This window comes from Protopterus annectens, chromosome 12.part0, assembly GCF_019279795.1.
Source record: "Protopterus annectens isolate FY-2018-M chromosome 12.part0, PAN1.0, whole genome shotgun sequence".
NCBI lineage: Eukaryota > Metazoa > Chordata > Ceratodontiformes > Protopteridae > Protopterus > Protopterus annectens.
In genome coordinates, this window is record NC_056746.1 from 772,788,768 (window position 1) to 772,806,562 (window position 17,795).

Here is a 17,795-nt window from a genome sequence, read left to right on the forward strand (position 1 = left end):
CACTTAAATCTGCCCTAACCCTCATGTCCACTCAATTGCACACACACCTAACCCGAGCCCTAACCCTAACTCACTTAAATCACCCTAACACTCACATCCACACAATCGCACACTTACCTGAATCCGACCGGTAACTTTCCACCATAACACTGAAAATACCAAAGCAACAGAAACAGACAACCGAATTCTTTCCCTATTAAAAAATTCGAGTTTCTGCTGCTGCGATATTTTGCACTTTCGCAAAAATAAGTTCTTTCATTCAGCGTTCGCTTTTTTAAGTGTTCGAGGATATAATATAGACCCTTTATTAGGTATGTCATACAGGCACTAAAAATGTGAACATTTTTATTAAACAAATTGTGTGAAATTTGTGTTTTTGAATCTATCCTGTTTTAATTTGTTTTATATGTTTTATTAATCCCATAAGTTATTAGACAGATGCGCTACTATATGCATGTGCAGATGCTTCCATTATGAGTTTTCCTTAAATGCTGTGCTAAATATGGTTTGCACAGTACCTCTTCAAAGTGACTAAGCATCACAAGCAATGCAATGTGTACCTATTAGGTATTCATTTTGGTACCCCATCTTGAGCAGATTACAATAGAAACCTTAATACCAGTACTTAATGTTTGAAAAATAAATGTATAAGTCAGTTAAGGAACTGCTGCTCTCTCCTTCCCCCAACAATATATTTAGCAGGAAAAGTTAATTCCAAAACTCCTTAAATGCAAAGAACATAAATTGCCAAAAAATTGATAAGGAGACAGCCTATATGAAAATGGTCATTAGTAAAGATGCTGTTGTGTGTTTCATTATGTTATGTAAGCATGCAGTTAGGTCATTTAAAACTTGCATGGTGTCAGTGAATTCTATCCCCTCCGTGGAACATATTCAACTTTTTAAACAACCATGTTATTTAAATTTCTTATACACTGAAATTAGCATTTAGGACAAGCCATTAATAGCAGAAAATCTCAGCAGAACACACCTTTGTAGTCACTGCCTAATCCTTATGAATGGAACCTCTTCATCTCTTCTCACCCCCTATAGTTTTATTTCCTTTGTCACTAATAAATTGTGCCTGTTTTAACTCAGAATTTGTATGCTTAAGCATTGTCTCATAACCTTAGTGATGAATCCAGGCATATTTATCTCAGCTTTCCTTACAAATATACTGCAACACTTGTTAAAACTCCTGCTGCCTTTTATTAGATTTATCTGAATGTATAAGTAGCTTACGTCCTTTCTTAAACACCTTTATTGAATTAGCACTTGTGACATAGGGAGATTTACATTAATGTAAAAGTAATCAAACCACATTAACAAGTTCACATTTACAAACATTATACATCACATATATTGATGTTCTTCGTGTTTCACTGTTACAGTCATCACATTTGGATTATCCCTGCCAGGGTAGCCCTCGGCCGGCCCGGATACCAGAGGCTTAGTATTTCTGCGTTGACTGCTGTCGCTTCAGGACTGACATCAGGTCGTCAGTTGTATAAAGTAAGGCAACCGACGCCATTACATCAGTCTTTCTTGCTGTGGAGCCCGAAGCAGAAGCAGTTCGCATGAGTGCCGGTCAGCCGCTACCCGAAAAGTTGAAGTCTTCTAAAGCTAAGTACCCTGTTGGGGATCCTTTTTTCTTGCACTAACCGATGTAAGAAAAAGTTAATAAGTGTCTCGCCTGTGGAAAGTAAATACCACACTGAGACTTCCATTCTTACTGCGTCACTTGCTTATGCCCAGATCACGACGTCCCCCGTTGTCACTTCTGTGCTTTGTTTTACGCCAGAACTATCCATCGTCGGGCCCTTATTCTAGCCAGATATTTTCGCTTACAGTCCTCAAATTCCGATATGGCTTCAGTAAGCCATCTGACAGCAGATCTTCCAAAAAATATAAGGATAAAGACAGAGACAGACCACACAGGTCCAGACTACCAATGACACTTCCGTTAAGTTAGTTGTCAGTTCTCCGGTCCTCAGTGAGGCACTTTTGCAGCCCCTGATGCTTGCTTCTGTGGATTCGCAGGCTGCTACCATGACCCTTTTGGAATCTGGTATTTCGCAACACTCTTCTTCGACTAAGGATCCTGCGGTCGTCTCTACCTTGGATGGGTCCGGAGCCGCTGAGCTAGCACTGGCTTCCGAGGAAGTAGTTCGCACTACCAATTCTCGACACAAACTGAAGTCTTCTTTTCATGACTGCTGTTCTTTCGAATTCAACCGAGTTTTTTATGCTCAGGGTATGAACCACACCCAAAAAAAACGACGACCCACTCTCAGGCACCTGCTTCTTTGGCTCAGTGTCAGATACTTAATATGGTGGAAAACCTTATCATGCTGATCAGGGGAAGCCAAGCTACCCCCTCCAAAAGGAAGAGATATCTCCCCTGTAGTTCTGTCTGAACAAGAGTCAGATCACTCTGATGCTTCTGAATATGAAGACATGCAACCCCTCTCTACTTATGAGGATTCTGATGCAGAGGATTCCATCCCTTCAGCCTCTCTCCCAGAGGATTTTTCCTTTGGGGAAACCCTGCATATCTTAAGGGAGCATTTCCAATGGGAAAGTCAAGACTACCCTCAGTCTAAAAAGAGACTTAGGGAATTCCTTGATCTTCCACAGCACAGACCCTTGACAGTCCTGGATGTTGTGGAGGATGTTTTCCTGGAATCCATCTTGACTCCTGATATCCTCCCTCCTGCACCCAGAAAACCAGACAGGTACTGTAGAGTCCCTGACTCGCACAAATTTCTTTTTAAAAATCCTACTGCTGACCCTGAGGTAATTTCCCAAGGGCTTAAAGGAATTAAAGCAACCTCTGCTAAGAATCCCACCCCCTCAGATAGGGAGTCCTGAGCACTAGACAGATGGGGTAAAAAAGTATACACCTCAGCTACTCTTGGTATCAGGGCACTAAATTGTCAGTTCATATGTTAAAATTTCAGCAACATACCCTGGAATTCCTCAAACAAAAAATGCCTTCCTTTCCTGCTTGCACAGAATCTAAAGAATTACAAGAGTTAATGCATTATGCATCTCAAGTAACTGAACACACCTTGCACTGTGGTTTTGACACCCTAGAAGCTTCTTCCAGGGCAGCAGTCACTGGATCTGTCATTAGACAGCATGCATGGCTTAAGGAACAGCCCCTACCAGACCATATCAAATCTAAATTGTTGGATGCTTCCCTGCACAAAGACAACTTATTTGGCACTAAGGCAGACGTGGTCTTAAAAAAGATGGAAGAAAAAGTAAAATCTATGCAAACAGTTAAGGATTTCTTACAAGTCCAGCCACCCAGGTTCAGCAGGCATTGTCCCACCAAACACTGGTCCTTTCCTGCTCTCTCCAAGCCAATCCAGCATAGGCCCCAGGGAACCAGACCCCCCCAGACAGCAGCCACAGGGAATACAGAGATCTAAGCAGTGGACTACCTCCACTTCAAAACAAGGGCATTCTAAGCCACTGCCTTATGGTAAGAGCTCACAATGACTCACCTCTCCACCCCCTCCCTCTGCCCACCTTCACTTACCCCTAGGAGGAAAACTCTCCTTTCACGCAAGCACCTGGGGCACCATTACCAATGACCACTGGGTTCTGAACATAGTGTCTCAGGGATACAAATTTTCTTTCCACACCCTTCCAACCCCAAAAGGGTTCCCAGATCTACCTCCAAACCAGAGGGCAGAGTCTCAAAAGCAAATCCTTTCCATGCTTTCTAGCTTGGCTAGCCACCCTGGATCTAAAAGAGGCCTAACTCTACATTCCTATCAGGGAATCATGCAGGAAATATCTCTGTTTCAGGGCAGGATCTCAACACTTTCAGTTCTCTGCACTTCCCTTTGGCTTATCTACTACTCCCAGAGTTTTCACAAAATGTCTAGCTCCGGCCATTGCCTTTTACAGACAAAGGAATATCCAGATTTACCCATACTTAGAAGACTAACAAACTGCTGGAGATAAAAATAAACGAACTAGCGAAAAAGGCAAAGAAAGTCGCAGATAAACCAGCGGTCTTTAATCCAACAGTAAGAACTCACAAAATACCAATGGACTGCTAACCAACATTAAAATATAAAGCGCTTTTCGTCCTGCTCACTAGCAGGACTTCTTTAGATAAAACATTTTTTATCTGAAGATGTCCTGCTAGTGAGCAGGACGAAAAGCGCTTTATATTTTAATGTTGGTTTGCAGTCTGTTGGTATTTTGTTAGTTCTTGCTGTTGGATTAAAGACCGTTGGTTTATCTGCAACATACTTAGAAGACTGCCTTATTCAGGCAGACAGCCAGGAAAAGCTGCTCAAGCACCTGGCCTTTGTAAAGACCCTACTAACCTTCCTAGAGTAAACAATCAACAAAAAGAAATCCAATCTGGCGCCCGCCCAAAGGATTATCTTCCTGGGATGAAACCTGGACACAACATCCCAGATGGCATTTCATACACAATAAAAACTAATTTTCTTGACAGCCTACTTCTCTCAACTAGCCACCAGGCCCCAGTTATCTACATGAAAGAGCCTGCAGGCTCTGGGGTTCATGGCATCTTGCTTACTACTCATTCCATATGCCAGACAGCATATGAGGAAACTTCAGTGGTACCTAAAAAGCCTTTGATGTCAACACTCTCAAGACCTGGAAATTCTTATGTCTGTAATTCCTTGCCTCAGAAAAGATTTTCTTTGGTGGGCAACAACATGCTTCCACAACAAGGGACTGCCTTTCTCACCACCCTCTACCACCCAGACCCTCACCACAGATGCATCAGACTATGCTTGGGGTGCACACCTGGACGGCTGGTGCATACAGGGCCAATGGAGCCTACAGCAAATCCCTCTGCACATCAACCAAAAAGAGATGATGGCTGTCCAGAACGCCTTGATAGCTTTCAAACCCCTTCTCTCCCCAGGGGCTCCCCTGATCAAAACAGACACCACTGTGATGTGGCATATCAACAAGCAGGGAGGGGCTCACTCCTACCCTCTATGCAGGCTGGCCATGACCCTTTGGCACACAGCCTCTGCCATGCAACTGCATCTGTTAACACAATTCCTACCAGGCTCTCTCAACTCTCTGGCAGACCAATTAAGCATAAATCTTCTGGACCCACATGAGTGGCAGCTCAACAGAAGAACATTCACCATAATAACTCAGAAATGGGGCACACCAAAGGTCGACCTCTTTGCCTCCCACACCAACCTTCAGCTCAGCAAATTCTGCACCAGGGAGCATCACTGCATGGCTTGGAAAGTGGATGCCCTGTCCTTCTCCTGGGTCAATCTATCGGTTTTTGCCTTTCCTCCATTACCTCTCATCCCCAGGATACTGCTCAAAGTAAAGGAGGAAAAACTAAGGACAATTCTTATAGCTCCAGACTGACCTCGCCAGCACTGGTAACCCTTGCTGCGCAGCCTGTCACCACTGACGCAATGGCATCTTCCTCAGATTCCAAGCCTGCTGACCCAGAGGGAAGGGGAATTGCTGCATCCCCAACTACAGACACTCAATTTGGCAGCTTGGCTTATTCCCTAACCCTGGATCAATCTGCCAACCTCAGTAAACAGGCTCTAGATGTTATCCATGAGGCCAGACGCCCTAGCACTAGAAAGTCTTATGCTGACAAATGTTCTGCACATGGATCCAGGCTAAGGGAGCCAATACGCCACAGCCCTCCCTCCCTCTCATCCTGGATTACTTAGCTGACCTACTACACAGTGGCCTCTCTTTCTCCTCTGTAAAAATTCATGCCTCTGCGATATCTGCTCATTTTCCCACTGAGCAGCCTCTTTTCTCACATCAAACAGTTCCTAAGAGGGCTAGCAACTTGAGGCCACCCAGAAGAGCACCAACCCCAGCTTGGGACCTTAACCATGTTTTGGAAAAGTTCACCCTGCCCCTTTTGGACCAGCTTCTTCTGCAGAGCTAAAACTGCTCTTCTGGAAGACAGCATTCCTTCTGGCCATCACTTCAGCCAGAAGAGTCTCCGAGCTGCAAGTCCTCATGGCTTCCATGCTGACAAGGTATCCCTCAGAACTAATCCATCCTTCATGCCCAGGGTGGTGTCCAGTGTGGCTCTCAACCAATCCATTAATTTTGCCCACCTTTTTTCCTAATCCCCAGAACAAGGGGGAAAGGATTCTGCACTTTCTGGATGTGCACAGACAGCTCAGATTCTATCTAGACAGGACTAAATCATTCAGAAAGTCTGATCAATTACTGGTCAGCTTTGCTGCAGGGGCAGAGGGCAAAGCAACCTCCAAACAAAAGCAACCTCCAAACAAACCATTTCCAAATGGATAGCACAGTGCATCCATTTCTGTTGCAAACAACACGGAAAACCTCCTCCTAAGGGGGTCAGGTCTCACTGTGCCAGTGCAGCATCCACCTCTGCAGCTTTCCTCAGAGGAGTCCCCACCAGGGACATCCTGGAGGCTGCCACCTGGACATCTGTTCACACTTTCAGCAAGCATTACCACCTGCCTATCTTCTCCAAATCCATGGCAGGCTTTGCCACTGCAGTCTTGCAGGACATCGTAGCCAGCCCCTAGTTTCTTTGACTGCATCCACCCTTTTCCACAGCTTTGGGAATCAACCCAAATGTGATGACTGCAACAGTGAAATACGAAGAACATAGTACAGTTGTGTATACTTACCATAAATGTAGATGTTCGAATGTATTCACTGTTGCAGTCCTGGATGTTCATCGTGCATACAGCTGCAGTCATTACAGATGGGTTATCCTGCCGTCAGGCGGGTCCTCGGTCGGCCGAATTCCAAAGTCTAGGTCCGGCGTCGGTTGTCGTCGCTTCTTCCCTGATGTCAGTGCGGCAGGGGTATAAAAGAGGCAGTCGATGCCATTTTCTTCAGTCTTTCTTGCCGCGCGGTGCCCAAAGCAGAAGCAGTTCGCAAGTGCCGGTCGGCCAGCTCCTGAGATTTACGAAAATATTTCAGCCGAAGTCTTCTTGAAAGCTAAGTACCCCGTTGGGGAAACTTTTCTTGCCTCAGACCGATGTCAGACAAAGTTAATAATTGCATTTCATATGGGAAGCAAATACCGCATAAGGATTTCCACTCTTTCTGTATTCCTTGCTTAGGCCCAGACCACGACGTCTCTGCCTGCTGTTTTTGTGCTAGATTCAACAAATGCACTATTAAGCGTCGGGCGGAGTTTGCCCTTCACTATTTTGGTAAAAAATTTAATTATATTATGTCGTCGGATACTCCGACTCCAGTTTTGAGTAAAAGACGCAAAGATAAGGACCGACATACGAGGTCCACGACTTCTACTGACACCACGCTAAGGCCGACTACCGGTTCTCCGGTTCTCAGCGAGGCGCCTACGCAGCCCCTGAGTACCGATGACACTTCATTACCGGTGTCTTCAGTACCCGAGGTCGCAGGCTTCTTGGTCCCCATTCCAACTACAGATACCGACGCCACTCTTGGCGGGGAAACTCAGAGTTTAGACATGCCTGCCATTTCTCAAGGTGTCTTCAGGCCTTCCTCCTTCTCTGTTAAAGCTTTCATAAAATCTAAAGCAGCCATGAAAACTAAAAAGTAGGGACCTCAGACCCCCTCTCAAGGCCCCATGCCTAAAAAACAGATGCTCAAAATGGCTGAGGATTTGATTACTCTTATCAGGGGTTCTCAACCCCCCTCGGACAAAAGGCTCAGATTAGAGGAAGACTACCCTTCCTCAGATCAAGCTTCTATTACCTTTGAACGTTCTGAGGACCAGGACTATACCTATTCTCCTTTTGAAGATTCTGATGCAGAGGAGTCTATTCCCTCTGTCTCCCTCCCCGAGGACTACTCTTTTGGGGAAACCCTGCATACTTTGAGAGAACAGTTTCACTGGGAAGGCCAAGATTACTCAGATTCCAAAAAAAGGCTCAGGGATTTTCTCTTGCTCCCCCAGCATAAGCCCCTGGCTATCCCCCCTGTTTTAGATATATTAGATGATGTGTACACAGAAGCCAGCCTCAACCCAGATTCTTTACCACCAGCTCCTGTTAAACCAGACAGGTATTACCGGGTTCCTGATTTACACCAATTCCTATACAAAAGCCATACTGCTGACCCAGAAACTATTTCACAGGGTCCCAAGGGAATTAAGGCCTCTACTGCTAAAAACCCATTACCTTCAGAGAGAGATTCCAGAGCTTTAGAAAGGTGGGGGGAAAAGGTGTATACCTCGGCCACCTTAGCCATGAGGGCATTAAACTGTCAGTTTCATATGTTAAAGTATCAACAGTTTTTGTTATCTCAGTTGAAAAGCAAAATGACACAACCAGAACAACCAGATTTAAAAGAGTTGCAGGATTTGTTGCATGGTGCAGAGCAAGTGGGTAAACGTACCTTGCAGTGTGGTTTTGATGCTTTAGAGGCCTCATGTAGAGCCGCTGTTACAGGGTCTGTCATACGTAGACATGCTTGGCTCAAAGAGCAAGCCTTACCAGATCATGTCAAAGCTAAATTACTAGATGCACCTCTTCAAAAAGATGTATTGTTTGGTGTTAAAGCTGAGGAGGTACTAAAGAAAATGGAGGAAAAAGCGAGATCAATGCAAACAGTGAAAGATATCCTGCAGGTACAACCTCCACATTTCAGCAGAAACTGGCCTTCAAAAAATTGGTCCTTTCCAGCCACGGACAGACCTCAGAGGCAGATACAGAAGCCCGAGGGGTAGAGGGCAATCTCAAGGATTATTCAGAGCTAGACAATGGCAAGCACCAACCCCAAGAGGTGGAGAAGATAGATCACAGTCATTCAGAAAGCAGACACAATGACTTCCCCCTTTACCTGCCAAGCAAAGCTTTAATGGCAGCACCTTTGGGCGGAAAACTGACATTATTCTCAAAAAAATTGGCATATTGTCACAAAAGACAAATGGATTTTGGACATTATAGACAGAGGCTACAGATTCCACTTTCACACCCTTCCAAAAATGAGAGGCATGCCAAACCTGCCACAAAATCAAAGGGCAGAGGCACAAAAACAAATTTCAGCTCTCATGGACATGAAAGCTATTCAAGAGGTACCTGCAAAAGAACAAGGTCAAGGGTTTTATTCCAGACTATTCCTGGTACCAAGGAAAGACAAAGATTGGAGACCTATTTTAGACCTATCCATCCTAAACACATATTTACAGGTACCAAAATTCAAGATGCTCACACTACAGCAGCTTCTTCCCATGCTGGGCAAGGAGTCTTGGCTGGTAACGTTGGACCTCAAGGAGGCATACCTGCATGTCCCTATCAGACAAGATTGCAGAAGATACCTCAGATTTCTTGCAGGTTTAACCCATTATCAATTCTCTGCATTGCCCTTTGGCTTATCTACTGCGCCCAGAGTGTTTACGAAATGCCTGGCATCAGTAATTGCCTTCTGCAGACTTCAAGGAATACAAATATACCCATATCTGGACGACTGCCTGATCCAAACGGACAGCAAGAACATACTTCTGAAACACCTGGCGTTTGTAATAAAACTGTTGAACTTTCTGGGATACACAGTCAACAAAAAGAAATCAAAACTAATACCCTCTCAAAAAATAATTTTCCTGGGTGCCAGCTTGAATACAACCACCCAGATGGCCTACCTCATGCCAGACAAACAAGGGCAAATATCTCAATACTTCAGCAAAATGGCAACTTTCACCAGGCTGACTGCAAGAAAAGTCCTGCAGGCTCTGGGATTCATGGCATCTTGCATCATTCTGATCCCATGTGCAAAGCTGCATATGAGGAAACTTCAATGGTACCTAAAAAACTTATGGTCTCAACACAGCCACAGTTTGGAAACAATTATACCACTCATTCCATGTCTTCAAAAAGAATTTCTGTGGTGGGCTCAAGCATGCCAAAGAAACATAGGTCTCCCTTTCTGCGTACCTCAAGCAACTCAAATCATCACAACAGACGCCTCGGACTACGCCTGCGGGGCACACATGACAGATCAGTGCATTCAGGGAAAATGGTCCCAAAAAGAGAAGCACCTACACATCAACCAAAAGGAAATGCTAGCAGTGCAAAATGCTATTATGGCCTTCAAAGACCTACTGCATCCAGGCCAGCTATTGATAAGGACAGAAAACACCACAGTGATGTAGTACATAAACAAACAGGGGTGAACTCATTCATACCCCCTGTGCAGACTAGCCATGACCCTATGGAACACAGCTCTGGAATTGCAAATCCAACTTCAGGCACAATTCCTACCAGGGAAGGAAAACACACTGGCAGACAGCCTAAGCAGAAATATGACAGATCCACACAAATGGAAGTTGCATCCTCAAGTTTTCGCAAAGATAACTCAGGCATGGGGACAGCCAGACATACATCTTTTTGCTACCCACAGAAATTACCAATTGAAAAAAATTTTGCTCAAGGACCTATCATCCACAAGCCTAGAAAGTGGACGCACTTTCTTTCAATTGGACAACGTTGACAGTCTATGCCTTTCCGCCTCTTCCTCTGCTGCCCAAAGTTCTATTAAACGCCAGAGCAGAGAGGCCGAAAATGATTCTCATTGCTCCAGATTGGCCAAGACAACACTGGTATCCGCTCCTGAAGAGCCTGACACATTCCCCACCATGGATCCTACCTCTAGTGCCTCTTCTGTTGTCCCAGCACAACTTCAAAACTCTTCACAGCCAGCTCAAAACCCTAAATCTAGCTGCATGGAGAATCCCTTGATTTCCCAACAGACCCTCCTCTCCAAGCAGGTGTAGGATGTCATCTTGGAGGCCAGAAGACCTTCTACTAGAAAAGCCTACTCCGCCAAATGGAAACGATTTTGTGCCTGGAATCAGAAAACCGGCCAGAATCCTTGGGTAATAAATTTACCTCAAATTTTACAGTACCTAGCTGAGATGTTAAACAGTGGACTTTCCTTCTCCTCCATCAAAATCCACGCTTCAGTCATTTCTGCACAATACAACACAGATCCTCCTTTATTCTCTCATCCTCTCTTAAGACAGTTCCTCAGAGGGGCAAAGAATATAAAACCCCCAAGGAAACCACCAGTCCCTGCTTGGGACCTCAACTTCATATTGGAAAAGCTGACCCTTCCTCCATTTGAGCCAGCTGCTTCAACAGAGCTACAATACTTGTCATGGAAAACAGCCTTCCTTCTGGCTATCACCTCAGCACGCAGGGTTTCGGAACTACAGGCCCTCATGGCTGTACAACCTTTCATCATTTTCCATCAGGACAGAGTTTCCTTACGAACCAACCCTACCTTTATGCCAAAGGAAGTATCCAGTGTAGCCTTGAATCAGACTATCCACTTACCTACCTTTTACCCTAACCTACAAAACAAAGGGGAAAGACTACTGCATTCCTTGGACATTCACAGACAACTTCGTTATTATTTGGACAGGACAAAGCAATTCAGGAAATCCGAGCAACTCCTTGTGTCCTCTGCTACAGGTGCTCAAGGAAAGGCTATCTCCAAACAGACAATCTCAAAATGGATAGCCCACTGCATACGCTTTTGCTACTCATTTCATGGAAAAGCTGTGCCTTCAAGCATCAGATCCCACTCCACAAGGGCCACAGCTACCTCTGCAGCTTTCCTCAGGGGGGTTCCTACCAAGGACATTTTGGAAGCAGCCACTTGGAGTTCAGTGCACACTTTCTCCAAACACTATCACCTTCCACTATACTCAAAATCTAGAGCGGGCTTTGCCACAGCAGTCCTGCAGGGCATCCTCGCCCCTCCTAGTTCCACTTAGTGCCTACCACCCTTACTTAGCTTTGGGATTCTACCCATCTGTAATGACTGCAGCTGTATGCATGATGAACATAGTACAGTTTTGTACCTACCATAAATGTAGATGTTCGAGTGCTCATACAGCTGCAGTCCAGGTTACCCTCCCTCCATCCCCTCTTAGGACAGGCCTTATGACAAACACCTTTATCATACAACCTATTTGGGGTATTCTTTTATGGTGTATTTGCTTGCAACTACTGTTTTTGATTTATCTACATTGCATGTTTGCATAATATTATGTTTTGCCTTCCTTCTGGGGGCACCTGACATCTGGGGCAAAAAAAACTGAAGAAAATGGCGTCAGCTGCCTCTTTTATACCCCTGCCGCACTGACATCAGGGAAGAAGCAACGACAACCGACGCCGACCTAGACTTTGGAATTGCCGACCGAGGACCCGCCTGATGGCAGGATAACCCATCTGTAATGACTGCAGCTGTATGAGCACTCGAACATCTACATTTATGGTAGGTACAAAACTGTACTTTTCCCTCCCTCCATCCCCCTTTCTTCTCCTTCCTTTCTAAGGGACATATTGGTATTTACTTTCTACTGGTGGGGTTCTTCCACCAGAATCTGTCTCCTACTTGGGGCTCCTGACAGGTTAGAGGAAGAAAAACTGATGTAATGGTGTCGGCTGCCTTACTTTATACTGCTGACAACCTGACATCAGTCTTGAAGTAACAGCAACTGACGCAAAAATACTAAGCCTCTGATATACGGGCCGGCCGAGGGCTACCTTGGCAGGGATAACCCAAATGTGATGACTGCAACAGTGAATACACTCAAACATCTACATTTATGGTAAGTGTACACAACTGTACTTTACAAATCATATACTGTAATCTAAGCAACATTACATAAGTTATTAATTTCCTGCCTTGCCTTAAACCTCATTCCTCTACCAAAACATTTTCTGCATTATTATTCACAGTTTCCTTGTTTTCTACATAATTTTCTCCTACTCTTTTCTAAAGATCCTGTTCTTTTATCTCTGTTACAGAATTCAGTACTTCATGTATAATTGGTTTAGATTTTGATTTTCTAGTAATTGCCTTTTTAGCAGCCACAAGAATTAAACTAAACTTATTATGTCTCGGCAATTCAGGTCCTGTATCCCACCTAAAAAAATAATTTCCTTTAGTTACAATAGTCCAAGGCATCCAGAAAATGAACTCAGCCACTGATAAGGATAATTCCAACTTTATTCAGCCAAAAAAAAAAAAAAACATAAATGCTATCTTTATACAGTACGTTTTCGTTAAAACCTTTACTGGATGTGGACTGCATGTAACCAAAATCCTTTTATACCTCCAGTTACCATAATTTCAATTAACTAAGACACAATTAAAGTTTAAAGGTACAGTGAAAATTGAATATTCAAGCCTACTTATCTAAAATAACATACTGGTTCAACACATTCACCTAAAACCTATTAACAAATGTTAAAACATGTTAAAAAATCATATACAGTTTCTTAAAACTTCAAAAACAATTTATAAATAGCTTAAATAGAGTAAAAAATATAATTAAATCCATTCCTATTAAAACTACATATAAAATGCATGAATTGACACTAAAAAACTTGCATTTGAGCTCCATCTAGTGATCTTTTTAAGTACTACATATGTAAGACCTCAGTAGCAGCATTCTGTATTAGAACCCAGATCCTTGAAACATAAAAATGTATATACCACCACCCTGTTTGAAACTTATGAATACATTTGCATAAAAAAGTATGTATATGGAAAGGTGCAGGAGAATTATAAAGATATAAAAATTATATAAATATCTAACATATAAATACTTTTTATGCAAACTTATTCATTCAGTTCATTCAATTTTTAAAGTCTGTCAACTCATTATACTCCCTGACCATATGTTCCCAGTTACCTCTTTCTTCCCCATCACACCTCCAATATTTGCCATCTACCAGAGGAAAAATTCTGTCTGCTTGGGGTATACACTTCCAGGCAAAAATCATACATTTTGTTGCATATTTGGGAGCCATTGTTTCTTTGTGAATTGCATATCAAATCTCTCTTCCCAATCTTTTCTTACCTCTTCTGATTGATTGCTGTAGTTATCATGCAATATTTTATTTGCCCTACTAATTAATCTTTACTACTCCCTTTTTTAAAAATAGATTTCTTCTTGATTCGTTTAAAAACTCAGTCAGTGCAGGTCTTTCATTTAGGATTCCCCCTATCCCTTTCTATTTGTCTACTGTGATATCAGTCCCCAATAAGGAAGGTAATCACTAGCCTGCAATCCAAACATCTTTTTGGCCTCTTCCCATTCTTTTAGTTTTTCCTCTCTAATTGTTTGTTGTCAATACCTTGGTTCCTTTGCCAGCTTCTTCCAGTAAATTTCAGCCTCCTCTTGTCTATTCTCTGTACTCCTAATTGCAGTCATCCTTATCAGCAGAATTTCCTTTCTCCATTCCCGTTTTGGCCGAAAATGATTCTCATTGCTCCAGATTGGCCAAGACAACACTGGTATCCGCTCCTGAAGAGCCTGACACATTCCCCACCATGGATCCTACCTCTAGTGCCTCTTCTGTTGTCCCAGCACAACTTCAAAACTCTTCACAGCCAGCTCAAAACCCTAAATCTAGCTGCATGGAGAATCCCTTGATTTCCCAACAGACCCTCCTCTCCAAGCAGGTGTAGGATGTCATCTTGGAGGCCAGAAGACCTTCTACTAGAAAAGCCTACTCCGCCAAATGGAAACGATTTTGTGCCTGGAATCAGAAAAAGGGCCAGAATCCTTGGGTAATAAATTTACCTCAAATTTTACAGTACCTAGCTGAGATGTTAAACAGTGGACTTTCCTTCTCCTCCATCAAAATCCACGCTTCAGTCATTTCTGCACAATACAACACAGATCCTCCTTTATTCTCTCATCCTCTCTTAAGACAGTTCCTCAGAGGGGCAAAGAATATAAAACCCCCAAGGAAACCACCAGTCCCTGCTTGGGACCTCAACTTCATATTGGAAAAGCTGACCCTTCCTCCATTTGAGCCAGCTGCTTCAACAGAGCTACAATACTTGTCATGGAAAACAGCCTTCCTTCTGGCTATCACCTCAGCACGCAGGGTTTGAACTACAGGCCCTCATGGCTGTACAACCTTTCATCATTTTCCATCAGGACAGAGTTTCCTTACGAACCAACCCTACCTTTATGCCAAAGGAAGTATCCAGTGTAGCCTTGAATCAGACTATCCACTTACCTACCTTTTACCCTAACCTACAAAACAAAGGGGAAAGACTACTGCATTCCTTGGACATTCACAGACAACTTCGTTATTATTTGGACAGGACAAAGCAATTCAGGAAATCCGAGCAACTCCTTGTGTCCTCTGCTACAGGTGCTCAAGGAAAGGCTATCTCCAAACAGACAATCTCAAAATGGATAGCCCACTGCATACGCTTTTGCTACTCATTTCATGGAAAAGCTGTGCCTTCAAGCATCAGATCCCACTCCACAAGGGCCACAGCTACCTCTGCAGCTTTCCTCAGGGGGGTTCCTACCAAGGACATTTTGGAAGCAGCCACTTGGAGTTCAGTGCACACTTTCTCCAAACACTATCACCTTCCACTATACTCAAAATCTAGAGCGGGCTTTGCCACAGCAGTCCTGCAGGGCATCCTCGCCCCTCCTAGTTCCACTTAGTGCCTACCACCCTTACTTAGCTTTGGGATTCTACCCATCTGTAATGACTGCAGCTGTATGCATGATGAACATAGTACAGTTTTGTACCTACCATAAATGTAGATGTTCGAGTGCTCATACAGCTGCAGTCCAGGTTACCCTCCCTCCATCCCCTCTTAGGACAGGCCTTATGACAAACACCTTTATCATACAACCTATTTGGGGTATTCTTTTATGGTGTATTTGCTTGCAACTACTGTTTTTGATTTATCTACATTGCATGTTTGCATAATATTATGTTTTGCCTTCCTTCTGGGGGCACCTGACATCTGGGGCAAAAAAAACTGAAGAAAATGGCGTCAGCTGCCTCTTTTATACCCCTGCCGCACTGACATCAGGGAAGAAGCAACGACAACCGACGCCGGACCTAGACTTTGGAATTCGGCCGACCGAGGACCCGCCTGATGGCAGGATAACCCATCTGTAATGACTGCAGCTGTATGAGCACTCGAACATCTACATTTATGGTAGGTACAAAACTGTACTTTTCCCTCCCTCCATCCCCCTTTCTTCTCCTTCCTTTCTAAGGGACATATTGGTATTTACTTTCTACTGGTGGGGTTCTTCCACCAGAATCTGTCTCCTACTTGGGGCTCCTGACAGGTTAGAGGAAGAAAAACTGATGTAATGGTGTCGGCTGCCTTACTTTATACTGCTGACAACCTGACATCAGTCTTGAAGTAACAGCAACTGACGCAAAAATACTAAGCCTCTGATATACGGGCCGGCCGAGGGCTACCTTGGCAGGGATAACCCAAATGTGATGACTGCAACAGTGAATACACTCAAACATCTACATTTATGGTAAGTGTACACAACTGTACTTTACAAATCATATACTGTAATCTAAGCAACATTACATAAGTTATTAATTTCCTGCCTTGCCTTAAACCTCATTCCTCTACCAAAACATTTTCTGCATTATTATTCACAGTTTCCTTGTTTTCTACATAATTTTCTCCTACTCTTTTCTAAAGATCCTGTTCTTTTATCTCTGTTACAGAATTCAGTACTTCATGTATAATTGGTTTAGATTTTGATTTTCTAGTAATTGCCTTTTTAGCAGCCACAAGAATTAAACTAAACTTATTATGTCTCGGCAATTCAGGTCCTGTATCCCACCTAAAAAAATAATTTCCTTTAGTTACAATAGTCCAAGGCATCCAGAAAATGAACTCAGCCACTGATAAGGATAATTCCAACTTTATTCAGCCAAAAAAAAAAAAAACATAAATGCTATCTTTATACAGTACGTTTTCGTTAAAACCTTTACTGGATGTGGACTGCATGTAACCAAAATCCTTTTATACCTCCAGTTACCATAATTTCAATTAACTAAGACAATTAAAGTTTAAAGGTACAGTGAAAATTGAATATTCAAGCCTACTTATCTAAAATAACATACTGGTTCAACACATTCACCTAAAACCTATTAACAAATGTTAAAACATGTTAAAAAATCATATACAGTTTCTTAAAACTTCAAAAACAATTTATAAATAGCTTAAATAGAGTAAAAAATATAATTAAATCCATTCCTATTAAAACTACATATAAAATGCATGAATTGACACTAAAAAACTTGCATTTGAGCTCCATCTAGTGATCTTTTTAAGTACTACATATGTAAGACCTCAGTAGCAGCATTCTGTATTAGAACCCAGATCCTTGAAACATAAAAATGTATATACCACCACCCTGTTTGAAACTTATGAATACATTTGCATAAAAAAGTATGTATATGGAAAGGTGCAGGAGAATTATAAAGATATAAAAATTATATAAATATCTAACATATAAATACTTTTTATGCAAACTTATTCATTCAGTTCATTCAATTTTTAAAGTCTGTCAACTCATTATACTCCCTGACCATATGTTCCCAGTTACCTCTTTCTTCCCCATCACACCTCCAATATTTGCCATCTACCAGAGGAAAAATTCTGTCTGCTTGGGGTATACACTTCCAGGCAAAAATCATACATTTTGTTGCATATTTGGGAGCCATTGTTTCTTTGTGAATTGCATATCAAATCTCTCTTCCCAATCTTTTCTTACCTCTTCTGATTGATTGCTGTAGTTATCATGCAATATTTTATTTGCCCTACTAATTAATCTTTACTACTCCCTTTTTTAAAAATAGATTTCTTCTTGATTCGTTTAAAAACTCAGTCAGTGCAGGTCTTTCATTTAGGATTCCCCCTATCCCTTTCTATTTGTCTACTGTGATATCAGTCCCCAATAAGGAAGGTAATCACTAGCCTGCAATCCAAACATCTTTTTGGCCTCTTCCCAT

General features: G+C 42.8%; 1 protein-coding gene across 1 annotated transcript in view; it reads left to right on the forward strand.

Moving 5' to 3' along the window:
• Positions 1-17,795, forward strand: part of MAPK8IP3 (mitogen-activated protein kinase 8 interacting protein 3) — a 3,746,918-nt gene that overhangs the window by 1,571,008 nt on the left and 2,158,115 nt on the right. The gene's annotated exons all lie outside the window — the stretch shown is intronic.